Raw genomic sequence first — 17,219 nt, forward strand, 5'->3', positions numbered from 1 at the left:
AAGGCACTAAATCTGGAAAAGTAAGGCACAAACTTCTCTATAATTTTTTAAGGAAGCTATAACCGCTTAAGCTATACTTCACTCTTTCGTCAAAAAAAAAAAAAAAAAAAAAAAAAGCTATACTTCACTCTCACAAACTTCTCTATATAAAGAACTCTTTCACGTAAAGGCGAACTATAAGCCCATTTACACTCTCCCCCCAAACCTTTCAAAGAACTATAATTTCTTAGCAAACAATGACATACTTCTTTGTCATTACTTTTCTCATTTCCCTAATTATTTTTTGCTGCTTTTTTCGCAACAAAAATGGTATCCCAACTAATTGGCCTCTTGTTGGGATGCTTCCTACACTCTTCCTAAATTTTCACAGAATCAATGAATTTTTCATTGAAATTATGGAGAAATCATCAGAGCTAACGTTTGTATTTAAGGGCCCTTGGTTCAGCAACATGAACTTTATATTTACCGTTGATCCTTCCAACTTTCACCATGTGCTTAGCAAGAGCTTCGGAAATTATGTCAAAGGTCCTAAATTTAACGACATTTTTGAATATCTTGGAGATGGGATCTTTAACTCTGATTCTAGTTTGTGGCGGTATCATCGAAGATTGGCTCATTCTTTCTTCGGCCATCCCAAATTCAATTCAATTTTTATGAAGAAAATTTGGGAAGAGATGGAAAGTAGACTCATCCCATTGCTCGATAATGTCTCTAAGCATGGTGTTGAAATCGACTTGTATGATACGTTTAAAAGGTTTACTTTTGATAATGTATGTAACATTCTCTTGGACTATGACCCTAAATTTCTCTCACTCGATTTGTCACCTATTCCACTCTTCCAAGCCGTGAATGATGTAGAAGAGGTGATTTTTCGGCGTCATGCTATGCCAACATCTATGTGGAAATTTATGAGATGGTTGGGTGTAGGAGAAGAGAAATACCAAAAAAATTGCCAAATGATTTACGATTTCACTAACAAGATCATAGCTATAAAGAGAGAAGAAAGGAAACTCGGTAATCCTAAAAAAGAAAGTGAGGTAATATTCGACGACTTATTGAAAATTTATATGAATGAGGTAGAAAATCACACAACTCCAATAAATAGTAGTAACGGTGATGAGTTTTTAAAGGATGCGTTTTTAAATTTTTTCATAGCAGGAGGCGATACAACTAGTGTTGCTTTATCTTGGTTATTTTTTCTACTTACCAAGAACCCCCACGTTATCACTAAGATTAGGGAGGAATTAAATGTTATGATGGTAGACAGAGACGAAGATAATGATAATAATAATAATAATAATAATAATAATAATAATAATAATAACGACGGTTTTTTAAAAAAGTTTATTAAGCACAAAAATGATCTAGTATATCTTCATGGTGCAATATGTGAAACATTAAGATTATATCCTTCAGTTCCATTCAACCACAAGAATTCAATTGAATCGGATATACTTCCAAGTGGTCATCAAGTGAAACCGAATATGCAAATCATCTTCAACATGTATGCACAAGGAAGGTTGAAATCAATTTGGGGAGATGATTGTAACGAGTTTAAGCCCGAGAGATGGATAACGGAACGAGGAAACATTAAGTTCGAGCCATCGTACAAGTTTTCTGTTTTCGGGGCAGGGCCGAGGATTTGTCAAGGAAAGGACATGGCTTTAACCCAAATAAAGATTGTTGCAGCTGCCATAATTCAAAGGTATGATATAGAAGTTGTCCAAGGACACCAAATTGTTCCTGATGTCTCCCTTAAACTTCAAATGAAACATGGTTTTAAGGTTAAAATTGTTCGTTGTTGATAGTAATAAAGTGCGTGAATATTGAAGATAATGAGTACGATTATCGTAGTAAATTTGATGTATTGTTGTTTTGTATTGTGAATTTGCATTGTTTCTATAATTATAATGAGTACGAGTTTTATTTTTGTTTTGAAATAAATGTGTTACTTAAATTATAATATAAAATTTTAAGTGTAGCAGATAATTTTTATCCAATTAAAATTTATTTATAATGTACATCATGTTAACATCTTAATGAAACGCTGATTGTACGACTGTAGAAGAATGAACGAACTTTCTTAATGTCAAGTAACTTCCAACACTACAATATATAATATGAGCTTGTTCGGTAGTTGGCTTCTTCTATGCTATTGGCTTTTAATGTGGTCAAACATTCTATATATATTTGATTAATTGGTTTTTTTTTGTTGGCTAAAAAGCTAGCCATTATACTAAATTAGTTTTTTTAGCCATTATACTAAATTAGCTAGCCATTAAACATGGTTTTTTGTGATTGTTGGCTTTTATACTTGCGCTTACATTTTAATACTAACAATAAGCTTTACCAAACATTTTTAGTTAAAAGCTGACGACAAACAAACAACCAAAATACATAAAAAAGCCAACATAAACACTTGATCAAACCAATCAAGAGAAACCGCCAGCATCCAACAACTAACAGTCAATTGCTAAATTAAACAAGCCATATCTGCTACTGGTTTTTTGTATTTTGTAATTGTTTCTTAGATCTAATTCATTTGTATTCTTAATATAATATGTTTGAGTAGTTTTCTTGTATGATTTGCAAAAAACACCATCAATCATTCAATTGTATGTCTAACTGCAAAATGTGAAGAAATAAAATATATACGTAGTATCTATGATTATAAGGAATAATATCGAATATATTCAAAAAATAATACTAGTATATGGCATTATAATAATCAAAATATCAAGAGATAGGGTCTAAGGTGCCCGGTAGGGGTGTCCATTATTCAGACTCCGGTCCGAAACCCATTCCAATCCAATCCAAATAAGCTATTTGGATTGGACTTTTTAAATTTTGGATTGGATTTGGTCTCAAAAATTTTGAAATTCGGATTTTCGGATTGGATTTGGACTCAAATTTTTTAAGTCCAAATAGTCCGAATTATATATATATATATATATATATATATATATATATATATATATATATATATATATATATATATATATATATATATATATATATATATATATATATATATATATATATAATAATTAAAAATAATAATAATAATAATAATAAACTTCAACCCATATAACATTAGTAAGCCCATACCCAATAGCCCAAATCTGCCAAATCCCCTCATTACTATATATATACTAGAAACAATTAGTATTATGTGCACCAAGGTGCACAAAGAAATAGGTGCACCTGGTCCAATCCACACCCAACACAAGAAGCCCAAACGAAAGAAGCCCACGAAGTGGTTTTTTTTTTTTTTTTTTTTTTTTTTTTTTAATAATAGTTCCTCTTTCTCCAACTGTCAAATTTATTTAAGTTAAAAAAAAATGTCATATCTATTTTTGTTTCATTTTAAAAATTTTCTCTCTCCTCTCATAAATTAAAAACCTTCCTCAATGAATTCTTTTGTATTTTCTCTCTCCTCTCACCATTTTTCCCTCACTACAAACTGCAATGTACCATGACAAAAAACACACGAAAACACCTTCAAAAAAATAAACAATACTTAACTTTTTTTATTTTCCTACATTTATGTTAAATAGATTTGCTAATATAATTCAACAAATTGTAAAATTGAAACTATATTCTACTATATAATTATCTTTTTGACTAAAATAAATTTTTTAAAATTTTTTTTTGGTTGAAAATCAAAATTATCTGCTCCTATCGAAGAGGATAAAGATGTTAAGTAATTTATTATTTAAGTTCGCAATTTGTTTAAATTGTACAATTAGTCAAATGTTCAACATCAGAACACCAAAAAAAAGAAGAAATTCGATGATGTATCTAAGAAAAAACCAATTGTTAAAAACTTATGAACCCCAATTACAAACCACTGAACAACCTACGAAAACCTCTGAACCCCCTAAAAAACTTTTGAACCCCAACCACAAACCACTGAACACCTTTCAAAAACTTCTGAACACCCTACAAAAACCTTTCAACCCCCTCAAAAACTTCTGAACCACAACCACAAACCACTGAACACCCTACAAAAACCTCTGAACCCCCTAAAAAAACTTTTGAACCCCAACCATAAAACACTAAACACCCTTCAAAAACCTCTGAACCCCCTATAAAAACTTCTGAACCCCAATCACAAACCATTGAACACCCTTCAAAAACCTCTGAACCCCCAAAAATTTCTGAACCCCAACCACAAACCACTAAACACCCTACAAAAATCTCTGAACTCCCTACAAAAATCTCTGAACTCCCTACAAAACTTCTGAACACCAACCACAAACCACTGAACACCCTTCAAAAACTTCTGATCTGAACCCTTACAAAATCTTTGAACTCCAATCATAAACCACTTAACACCCTTCAAAAACCTCTGAACCCCCTACAAAAACTTCTGAACTACAATCACAAACCACTGAACACCTTTCAAAAACCTCTGAACCCCCAAAAACTTCTGAACCCCAACCACAAACCACTGAACACCGTACAAAAATATCTGAACCCTACAAAACTTCTGAACACCAACCACAAACCACTGAACACCCTTTAAAAACTTCTGAACCCTTACAAAAACCTTTAAACCCCAATCATAAACCACTTAACACCCTACAAAAACCTAAACTTATGAACCCCAACCATAAACCACTGAACACCCTAGATGAACCTCTGAACCCCCTACAAAAACTTCTGAACCACAAACCACTGAACACCCTTCAAAAACTTCTACACTTGAAAACACTGCTCAGAATGCCAAATGTTCAGATTTATAAATTATAAAGTAGAGAATGCCAAATTTTTTAATAAAATTAAAAATACATAGATTTAAAACAAAAATAAGTTCATAAGTAATTTATCGCATGTTCAGAATTATAATAAAGATGTTCGAAATTCCAAAAATACATGTTATGTGTTTACAGAAAACGTATCATGCGTTCACATTTTTAACTTAAAATGTTCAAAATACTAAAATATAATCAAATTCAGAACTATTCATAACAAAATGTACAATTATCACTAAAAAAAATCAGAAGAATATAAAAGCTACATATTTCGAAACTCAAACCAAGCCATGGTGATTTAGATAATGAAATCTCATGAAAAATAATCTCACCATCGTCTTAACCACCTTCTATTTGACGACGACGCCATTTTAGCTTCACTACTTCATTGTAAAACTCCATTAACAAAGCTTCAAATCGAAGGTTGAAGAAAACAAAATTTGAATTTAATCTATTGTAATGAAGAAATTCACTCTATGGTGATTAACAATATGAAAGTATTTAATTAAAAGGATGATGAACGAATTCAAGAGAAAGAAAAATAAAATAGAGAGAAAAATAGAGGAGAGAGAAAATAAAAGAGAGAAAAATAAGAAATTAGGAAAGTAGAGGAGGAAAGAGAATAGAGATAATATTTTAATTGGTGGTTCACATAGAACTATATGCACCATGGTGCATCTTATAATTTGCCTACTAGAAACCCTAAATCATTTCTTAGGAAATTTTTATTATTATTGGATCGGACTGGATTTGGATTATGAAATTTTAATTTGGATTGGATCGGATTGGATTTTGGAAAACTTTGGATTTAGATTTGGACTATAAAATGAGAGTCCAAATATATTTCGGATTGGATTGGACTAGGCTTCAGTCCAATCCAAAGTCCGAATGGACACCCCTAGTGCCCGGTGAGGAGGGAGTTCCTCAAAAGTTGCCAATTTCTTGAAAGTTTACAAATATAAATAAGAGAGTATAGTAGGGGTTTTTTTTTTTTTTTTAAATGCGGCTTCCTTTGTTGTTGTTGTTTTTTTTTTTTTTTTTTTTTTTTTTTTTTTGGTGTTTAAAGAGTCACAAGGGCAGGGTGAGAATCGATCCCAGCACCTCTTAGAATTGGGTGGGAAGCTCTAACCACTTGAGCTATCCCTCACTCTCAAATGCGGTTACTTTGTCTTATAAAGTAAATTGTTTTCCATTATTAAGGGTACAATTTTTCACCATTGGAAAACTTGTTTTCACCTCTTTACAAACCAAATAAAGGAAAATGGGAAAAAAAATAGATATATACATTTTTTAGGAAAACATTTTACATCAAACCAAACGTGCCTAAGAATGGGAAAAAAAATTGAAATCTATAATATTATTAAAACTCAATGGGACAACATGGTACCGCCATATCATATCATGTGTCACCCTTCCCTCAATGTGACTAGGCGACACATGAGTGTGATGTGGCATCCTATGTGTCATCCTCATTATGAATTGGTTCTACATACCCACATGTGTACGATTAATAACTCTTATTGTTGCTCCAAAAAAAATTAATAACTTTAATTGTGTAGTTATTTTCTAAATAACTTTTGATCTTTAGCATTTCCTCATTATGGATTCCAATGAACAAGAAAACCTACATTTAAAATGCCTTTAAAACATCCATTAATTATATTCCATGCGTTATTAAGGATAGAATCATGATATTACATGATCATCCATGATATTCATTAACTATATATTGTACAATGGTTAAGTGTACAATAAATTATTGTTCTCATTTGTGTTTAGATTTTGTAATTGGTGACTTTTATCCTTCCCTTAAACTAATTGAAACCATTATTTCTATACCTTTCATATTTAATTAATTGTAACTGATGACTTTCTTTTCTTTTATTAATCTCTTTTGTATTAACCGAGACATTTAAAGATATAATAGTTTTACACTGTTTTTTTTTTTTTTTTTTTTTTTTTTTTTTTTTTTGGTGCTCACGAGGGGCAAAGCCCCAAAAAACAAAACAATAAAAAAGACTACGGGGGAATAAAACGTGGCATAGCCACACCTACGACATCATCATGTAATATTCTCCCTAAAGCTAAAGGGGGGACTTGAATCAACTCCGTGGGGTTGTTCTGATTAACTCCTTGATTAGCAAGCCAATCTGCAGCTCTGTTAGCTTCTCTATAAATGTGATGAACTTGAACCTGCCATTTCTCATCATCGAGCATCTGCTTGCACTTCGAAATAATATGAGTAGCTTCCCCAACATACGTCTGACTGCCTTGTAAAGCCAGCACCAATGCCTGACTATCCAGCTGAACTTGTAGCATTCCCGGGTTGAGCCTTGCTGCCAGCTCCAAGCCATATTCCAAGGCCCTTGCTTCTGCTTTGAAGGCATTACACACACCCAAATTTAATGAGAAAGCATAGGCTAATTTACCCGTGGCATCCCTAATTAGCCCACCTCCACCAGCTTGACCAGGAGCTCCTTTAGAAGCCCCATCTGTGTTAAGCACAAGCCAACCAACAGGAGGGGCCAACCAACGCACATAAGTTTCAACACGCTGCCTCGGCCCTGCAGTTGAATTGCCTTCAAAATCCCCAACAGCTCGCCAAGTCTCCTCGAATTTGGCTAGCAAAAATTCCTTGATATCAATGGGGTTCTCATTTCCTCGGTTATGAACAACATTATTCCTCCACCTCCAAAGCCACCAAATAACCAAAGCAAAATAAGTCGGCCAAATTTCAGGTGATAAGTCACCCCTTTCTTGAACTTTGATGTTACGCACAATCCACTGCTGCAAGGAGCCATTTCGAAACTGAGGTGAATTAGCAGGGCCTCCAACTTGCTTCCAAACCTCTCTAGCCATTTTGCAATCCCTTAACATATGAATCGTGGTCTCATCATGGTCAGGGCAAGTCTTGCATTTAGGATCGTCCGTTAAATTCCTTTTGAAACGGTTTACATTAGTCATAAGTCTATCATGTAAAAGAAGCCAAAGCAAGACTTTAGCTCTTTGCTGAATCCGCACATTCCAAACCAATTCCCAACTGCCATCAATCGGAACATTGTCTTCCCCTTTGATAATTTGCAAAGCAGATTTTATTGTGAATCTTCCTTTAGCACTTCCACCCCAATAAAGCAAATCGCCCATCGAGGGATCCTCACGAACCTGATGGGCAGCAATCTCTTGAAGCGTTCGACCTGGCAATAAATCCCCAAATACTTCCCACTTCCAGCCTGTTTCTTTATCCCAAAGCTCCTCAACTGTCGCCCCTTCTATCTCTTGAGGAATTGGAGCTATAGCAAGGCTTCGAAGATCACTAGCACACGCCCACTTATGATCCCAAAACAAGGTCCGATTGCCATGACCAATCGCAACCCGAGCTCCTATTCCTAGAAATTTCACATTCTCCGTTATACCTCTCCACACATTTGACATGTTACTCTTTGCTTCAAACATATCTATGTCACACCTACTCCTACAATATTTTGCTCTTAAAACACTTGACCACAAAGAAAGAGGCTCCGTTAAAACCCGCCATCCAAGCTTTGTAAGGAAGGCAGCGTTCATATCTCTCGAAGACCTCATACCCAAGCCTCCTTGATTTTTATTAAGCTGCAGCGTTTCCCAAGAGAGTAGGTGAATTTTACGTTGATCTTCATTCCCACCCCATATAAAACGACGCACTTTCTTATCAATATCATCACATATAGTCCTTGGGATCTTAGCCGATTGCATTGCATAAGAACTTATTGTGGAAATAGATGATTTTGCCAAAGTGATTCTTCCCGCGAGGGAAAGATACTTAGACTTCCAGCCCGAAAGTCTCCTATCTACTTTCTCACACAAATAAGCAAAGGTGTCTCTCGTCACTCTACTCGTGATTGTAGGCATACCTAAGTAATTCCCCAAATCATCAGTAATCTCCATTTGCAAGGCATTTGCAATATCATGCTTAGGAGCTGCTGCCATATTAGGAGAGAAATATATGCGAGATTTTGCATTACTCACTTTCTGACCAGATGCCGCACAAAATCTAGCCAAACACCCTTGAATAATTTCAGCTTGTTCAATAGAAGCTTCAGCAAATAAAATTAAGTCATCTGCAAAGCACAAGTTCGAGAGTTTAGGCCCATTCCTACTTGCTCTAATTGGTTTCCAGTGGTTGTTGATTATAGAATCTTCAATAACTTGATTAAGGCGCTCCATGCAAAGCACGAATAAGTAGGGAGAAATGGGATCACCCTGACGAATACCCCTCCCTGGCTTAAAATCTTGGGTAGGCTCACCATTCCAAAGCACTTTCATTGATGCCGTTGTAACACATTCCATAATTACCTCAATTATCACAGGGGGAAATTTAATCTCAAGGAGTGTATCATGTATAAACTCCCATCGAAGTCTATCATACGCCTTCTCAAAATCAATTTTAATTGCCATCATACCATTAGCACCTTGCTTGTTCTTCATAGTATGTAACACCTCTTGAACAATCACAATATTATCCGTAATTTGTCTTCCGGGGACAAAACTGGTTTGAGTGCTAGAAGTGAGATGAGGCATCATTGGCTTAATACGGTTAACAATTACCTTTGTAATTAATTTATAGACCACATTACAAAGGCTTATTGGACGAAATTGAGAAGCTAGTTCCGGCGCATCCACCTTTGGAATAAGGACTATAAAGGTATCATTCAAGTGTTCTGGAAGCCCTTTACCCGACAAAGCCTTTAGGATAACTTCATAGACATTATTTGCAACTAAGTCCCAATGTTTTTGGAAGAAGAGAACCTGAAAACCATCGGGTCCGGGAGCTTTTAGAGCCCCCATTTCACCAATAGCTTTATCAATCTCACACTTGGTAAAAGGACGAGACAAACTAGTCCAATCCCTTGTAGTAAACTCTTGAAAGATATCAGTAGGTAATATGCCTTCCACGAGTTCACCTTCAGCAGTAAATAAATTTTGAAAATAATTCACAATCACTCCTTGCACACGATCAGTATCATGGATCCAATCATCACCTACATTCTCCTTGATGGCATTGACTTTATTTCTCCATCGACGAGCAATAGTACTAAGGTGAAAAAAAGTAGTATTTTTATCACCTTCCCGAATCCAATCAATTCTTGACTTTTGATACCATAACATTTCTTCTTGTTCAAGAACCTCATCAAGCTCTTTCCTCAATTTAGACTCCAGTTTGATCAGGTCCCTAGACTTTTGTTGCGACAAACTTTTTTGGACCCCTGCAATACGAGCTTGAAGGACTCTTTTTTTTCTGAAAATATTATGGAATACTGTTTTATTCCAATCTTGCAAGTCATCAGCAATTCTTTGGAGATGAGGGACAAGAGGTGCGTCTTTATCCCATTTATTTTCGATGAATTCTCTAAACTTCTCATGTGTTAACCAAGCTGCTTGGAATTTGAACGGCTTGTTAACACTTGAGATTGGAGCAAAACCATTAGGCGAAATAAAAACAGGACAATGATCCGATCTGATTGCAGGGAGGTTACGAGAGGCTGCATTGGCAAATCTTAAGCTCCATTCTGCATTGCAAAGGGCCCGATCAAGACGAGCACTAGTTCGGGTTTGAACAGAATTGCCTCTAGCCCAAGTATGGGAGGGACCACTAAACTCTACCTCCAAAAGATCCAAGTCTTGCACCCATTCATTAAATAAGGCCGAGCGTCTTGAAGTTTCATGACTACTCGAACTTCTTTCCCAAGAAAAACGGGTCTCATTAAAATCCCCCGCTAGCAACCACGGCTTATTATTACTAGCAGCAAAATCCTTTAATTGTTGCCAAAGCTCAGTTCTCTTAGAAGGATCCGGACTAGCATAGACTGCTGTAAAGTACCAAGGTGTTTCACCCACTCTCTTGATATCCATTGTAATGTATTGCCTGTGCTTGATAATTGGTTCCACTGTAACTAATTCTTGTCTCCAGTAAACCCATATTCCCCCACTAAAGCCCTCAGCATCAACTCTAGTGTGGCCAGAAAATCCCAGAATATTAGCAATTTTAATAGCCTGTTGCCCACCCATATGAGTCTCAACAAGTGCTAGAACATTAGGATTGTTTGTTTTCACTACATCCTTTAAAGCATAGATAAATTCTCTACTTCCCGCCCCCTGTACGTTCCATACCATACAAGTAATGGGGGGACTATTTGGAGCTAAATTTGGAATAGTATCATCCATAAAAACAGGAATTTGAGGAAGAGTACTTACATAAGCTTGTCGAATTAAATTAAGAATTCTATTCAATTCAACAGGAACTTTCAAGGTTACCACCAACTCCATTGGCTCCGGAATTGGTTCCCTCCAAGACTCGATGTTGACCTCCATCACATGGATCAGGGGGTTTGCTATTCCCATGTAAGGCATCTCCATCGGTTGCCCCACACATAAAGTCTTCTCTGGTGGCACTGCAAGTTTTATCACATTCGGCATTGGTGGTAACATGAACCCTTGCGCTTGACTCTGCATCTTTGTCCTCCACTAAAATGTCCTCTTGAACTTCCTCTCTAGTGTTATTCTTTGTGTACTCACTACTTGTTGGCTTCTGGTTTTCTTTGTCAAAGTTGGAGGTATTTTTATGGCTTTTGTGGCTACCTCGAGGTTGGTAATTGAAACAAGGGGGGTTTTCACAGTTTCTTTCTGTTTTTGGATTCTTGGAGTATCTTTTTTATTCTTATTTTTGTTAAAAAACATATTTTCCTTATTTTGAGAACTTTTTTGAAATTTATCTTTGCCAAAATCAAAAGATAAATTTCCTTGAATTTTATCTAGAGAATTTTGTGAGTTATCTCCTAGATTGACAGTTGCCACATGATAATCTTGACTTTTGGAAGGAAAATTAAATACCTTCCCAGTTGACTCACTAGAATCTCTGGTGATATCAACTACTTGCACATTTTCAGCATTAAGATCTTCACTAGAAATATTTTCTACATTTCCTTGCTGATTTAGTGCTTCATAACGAGATCCTCCCCCAAACTTTCCTTGAATATCGCTTGGTTCAGTTCGAGGGCGTTGACTCTGTTCCTTCGAAATTCCAGCAATGCCCTTCCCCACTGTCTGTCCTGCTTTCTCCAGTCTCGGATTTTTTCTCCGGCCCGGTTTCTTAACAAGCATCCAATCCCCAAAAGCATCATGTTCTTCAGGACGAACAACAGGAGCTATTTTTTAATGTACTATCCCATCTAAATGTTTGTTGATATCATCCACCATCATCTGATCAGTTGGTTGCGGCGAGGCACACTGATCTTCAGAGTGACCCATTATACCACACTTATAGCACACCATCTTTATGCCCTCATATTGTACTCTCCAGATTTTCCCTTTTAGCCAAAACTTTGCTAACAGAGGTTTTGACAGATCAATCTCAACACTTAATCTCGTGAATTGACCCCTTTCCGCATAAGCAGTTGAACGATCAACTCTGATTACCCTCCCAATTTTCTGCCCAATTTTCTTTAGGAATTCTTTGTCGAAATATTCCACTGATAAGTTTGGGATTCGCACCCAAACAGTCAAAACATTAATTGAAGCTTCCTCAGGGATGAAATTCGGAGTCCACTTTCTAATAGTAAGGTATTTATCATCAATTAGCCAAGGCCCTTGGGTTAGCACATAATTATAATCATCAACATTTGAAAAACGAGCAATGAAATACTTGCATCCAATATCAGTCAAATTCATATCTCCTTTCAATTGCCATTTCTTTTTTAGTCTTTTCATCAAGCCCATGTAGCCCAAGCTACCATCAAACATTCTTATAATCAGAGTGTTTCTCCAAGGTTTTCTCATTGCACGTTTTTCCTCTTTGGTGAGAAGAATAACAGGGCAGCTTTCTGAATCGACAACACCTTCTGGCGGTTCATCATCATCAGACACATCATCTTCATCCTCCAATTCGAATTGGAAGCTATTTTGATTAGCCAGTTGTGTATCACGAAGCAAATCTCTAAAAGATCTTTGGTTCGTAGCAAAACCATTAAGAGCAGGGAAAAGGCCTTGCGGATTCAGAGCCACAGCAGGGGATGTCACCTTCTGGTTTTCAGGACCATTTTCAACATCCATGGGTTGTTCAGAATTTCCAGGTTGCCTATCAAAGATTTCATGAGTAATCTTCCTTTTAGGTTTCTTATTAGATCTGACCAATTGATCAGTCACCTCTGGGGGATTTGGAGTAGGTTGAGAAGCGGCCATTTTTGTTGTTTAAGGCCTTCTTAAAATTTACTAACTTTACTAATGTACACTGTTTTATTTAAATGTGGCCTGGAAATGATTATTTACATTGTTTTATATAAAAATTGTACCCTTAATAACGGAGTATTGAACTATACTCATTCATCCAATATTCAAATAATTGATTATTGTGCATTAAATTGTTCCGAATTCAAATTTTAAATGTTATTAAGAAGTATTGTACCAACATAAATTTATTATGAATGATAAAAACCTAACAACTATTTAAGTTTGCATCACTATATCCACAATCATCCAAAAATAACCGGGTATCATCCGAGTCACAAACTGGTTAATTAAATTTTTTTTTTTTTTCACAAATGAAGTAAAACACATACCTTGTACATTTAATTAAAAAAAAAAAAAAAAAAAAAAAATCTTCTTAATGGAATTCTTTCCTCCTTTGGATAAAAAAAAAAATAAAAAGCAAAATTATTATTGGAGTCGCTTTAGCATCTGCTTATACACAATAATGACTACCATTAATAAACAAAACTTCCTAGTAGGCTCACTGACGGCCTTCTAAGGTCACAACAGAATTTCATTTTTGTAAGAAGGGTAAACTATAATCAATTTTTTTTTTTTTTTTTTTTTTTTGAAAGATAAACTATAATCAATTATTTTCATTCAAATTTTGCAAAATGGAGGGCGGAAAAAGAGTTAGTAGTTGTAGTCTTGTGGACGTAAGGCCAGGGTAGCTTAGGTACATTTCGCTAAAAAAAGAAGCCTAAATTTGCGTCTCATTACTCACAAAGTCACAATAATATTGACCTTACATTTAGGCAGACGTAAGGCCAAGGTTAGTATGTAGTTGTAGACGTCACATTTATGTAGTAGGTGGGAGTTTAAACTATACACATTAATTTGCGTCTCATTACTCACAATAATATTGACAATACACTTGATTAAGACGTGAATATCACTTATAAGGTAAAGTTTTGGGTGAGACGGATTCACCGTGAGTCCGACGCCACCCACGATCTCCCGCAGCCAGCCTACCTCGACCTTAATCCAAAAACTCACACCTCGACACCAACTCACAAACACCCACCTCGGCCTTGACTAGGAATACCCACCCGACTTTGACCTCGGCCCTGACCAAAAACACCCACCCGACCCTGACCATAATCGCTCACCTCGTCCCCCACTTCGACTCGACCCAGAAATGCGTGAATCTTGGTCGCCGAAAATCTAGCTATTTCAATTAAGGTGGGTGGTGGTTGCAGTTAAGGTAGGGTGATGGGGTGGTGGTTTCGATTCAGATGGTGCAAGGTTGTGGAGAGAGAAAATATTGTAGTCATGGAAGAAGAAAAAGGTTATTGGTGAAGGAGAAAATAATGTCAGGTATTAGATGTTTATTGTTTGGTATTTGATTGTTATTGTTTGGTATTAGATTAGTATTGTCAGGTATTAGATTAATATTAACTGGTTTAATATTTGTCAATATTTAGAAAATTTTAGTCAGAAATGAGATTATTTTTATCAGGAATATCATAAACAAAATAAAGATGTTAGTCAGGAATAAGATAATTTTTATCATCGGGTTTCTTAGACCCACGCCTTTTTGTTGCTAAGCCTGGTCTCACGTGAGTCCGTTCTACGTAAAACCTTCTCCACTTATAATCGTACGTATCTTAACATTATGTTGTTTGTTTTGAGAGGTCTACACATTAATATTACTCCCTCCGTCCCCAAAACTTCGATCCTTTTGGCCTAATTTTAGTCCCAAAATAATCGACCCATTTGCATTAAAATACCCACCAATTTACAACAATATTTGTGCAAAATTAGCTTCCCCATATAAAATTTTGTTTTTAAATTTATTTTTAATACTTTATCTCTCTACTTTTTTACAAATCCCATGTAAATTTATCTTTTCAATATGTTTTTATTTCTTTTTATTTAAGTTTCTTAATGACCGCAAAATCAATCCAAAAGGGTCGAAGTTTAGGGGATTAAGGGAGTACTATATTCTTTTCATGTTATTTTTAACTTTGAAATATTTTATATCTCACAATTAATACCCAAAATTGCAAATAATGTGAAACAGATATAGTACAAAAATCTCCTCCATAAAAGCATGCACATTTCTACATAATCATCAATCAAAATCCCAAACCTCAACACATACTCGTACTTCCTAATCTATCTATATAATTAAAGTAATTACCGCTGATGTCATTACTTTCCACATGTCAACTTCTCATACAAAATTTTCCCTCAAAAATGTTGGTAACATTATCTATTTTTTTCAAAAAAAAAATTAAAAATAAAAAAATTGGAATTAGTAAATTAATTGCACATTTCCTAACATTTTATGCTAAAATTGACTAATTACACAATTTTTCCATGGATTAAATTTAAAAGTTAGTGGCCGGAATATTTCATTTTTCTAGAAATATTTTATCCCCTCCTACTTTATACATCTATAGCGTTGTTTTTGGTGTTTCCATTCCTTTTCTTAAAAAAAAATTAATAAAAGATAAACTAGTGAATTAATGCTAACATCTTATTAATAAGTTTTAAATTTTATTTAAATTATGAAGCATATAGTAAGGCCAATGTTCAATAATTTATTGAATGGCGGCAACAAATAGGAAAGAAATTGGTTTCCCAATTTCCTTTGCACGTGCCATATGCCATTTGCCTAATATTAAAACAAAAAAAATAAATAATTCTTTCTCTTCCTCATATTGCTTTACTTTCTCTCTCTTCCTCATTTTTCAATGGTATTTTCTGTGTCCTCTTCGGCGATCTTCCACCATTCTCCTCCCTTCCATGGGCGAATTCCTATTTTCTACTTTCTCTTTCACTTGCAAAATTATTTCTCGCTAATTTCAAGTTTGTAACTTAATTTTTTGTGCATTTTTGTTAGTTTTTAGTGGTTTTTATTTTCGATTTTTAGGTTTTTTTTTTATTTTTTTATTTTTTTTTTTGTAAATTCTGTAATGGTGAAGAAGAGTAAAATTTCAGAGACAGATATGATGTTGATTTCATGGCAGTCTTGATGTACAATTGTTTCTGGGTAATACTCGTAGTTGATTTCATTAAATATTTGGTATTTCACATGAAATTCATAATTAAATAGTTTACTATCTGCAAATTTGTGAAATCATTTGAAATGTGGCAAAGTGATGTGATTATATTCATTTTGATGGAGCTAGTTTTGTACTACAACTATTCTGTTGCTAATGTAAATGCAATGGCAGGGATGCAACCCTCAACCAATGGATATGGCGGGGAAGTCGGCGGACATTAGTGCGTTTTTGTAAAATATGGGTCACTTTTGTGAAAAAAGATACTTTTGTGAAAAAAAGAGGTTATTTTTTGTGAAAAAGGGTCACTTTTGTAAAAAAAAAAAAAAAGGTCTCCTTTGTAAGAAAAAAGGATCACTTTTTCTCAAAATGTTCGATTTATAATAAAATTGTTGGAAACAAAAGTAAAAATAAAGGTTAGATTAGATCTCTTGACCATACACACATATGGATTAATATGAAATACTATAGAGTATAAACTCAATAATACATTATAATGATAAAAATTTTTAGTAATACAATTTCACAAACAAATTTTTAGCCAAAGTAGAGACAACAAATACTTTAATCTTTCTATTCTTTTTTCTTTTCCTTTTTTTCGTTTTGTTGAAAATCCTACACACCTTTTCATAAGATACAACTAGTTTTTGGGCCCGGACGATGCTCCGGGTTATTACATGAAACTAACTGGTCATTAATATATACATTGTAATTTATGATTTTATTTTCTTGTAATTAAATTTGTTATTCATATTGTCATTTGCTACATATTAATATTTTGTATTCAAAAGATTACATAAAGAATCACATAGCTTGGTGGTAAGAGTTCTTGAATTACAAGTTGCGAGTTCAAATCTTGTGGAGAACTTTTTTTATAATTATTATGAGTGCATGACATGTAATGAAAATCAATGGAAGAAAGAGCCACGTGGCGTTATGAGTACTTGAATGGGTGATGTGGTGTAGTGAGGGGAGTTTACGTGACACGTGGACGTTGTTAGAAACGTCTTTTAATATATTAGTATAGATATAGATGTTACCTTGCCTTAAGAAATAGAGTAACAAAAAACCTAATAATTCCTCCAATTTTCCCTCATCTGAATTATCTTTTGTGAGACAAACAATAAAGTGAAAAGATCAAAAAGATAGTTTTGAAAGTAATTAAGTTTTGTGT

The 17,219-nt window shown here is 34.6% G+C and overlaps 1 pseudogene; it reads left to right on the forward strand.

Moving 5' to 3' along the window:
* The first annotated feature begins 204 nt into the window (after positions 1-204).
* On the forward strand, positions 205-1,912 carry LOC145570822 (alkane hydroxylase MAH1 pseudogene; annotated as a pseudogene).
* Positions 1,913-17,219: the final 15,307 nt, after the last annotated feature.

This window comes from Chenopodium album, chromosome 12 (genome assembly GCF_948465745.1).
Source record: "Chenopodium album chromosome 12, dcCheAlbu1.1, whole genome shotgun sequence".
NCBI classification, from domain to species: Eukaryota; Viridiplantae; Streptophyta; class Magnoliopsida; order Caryophyllales; family Amaranthaceae; genus Chenopodium; species Chenopodium album.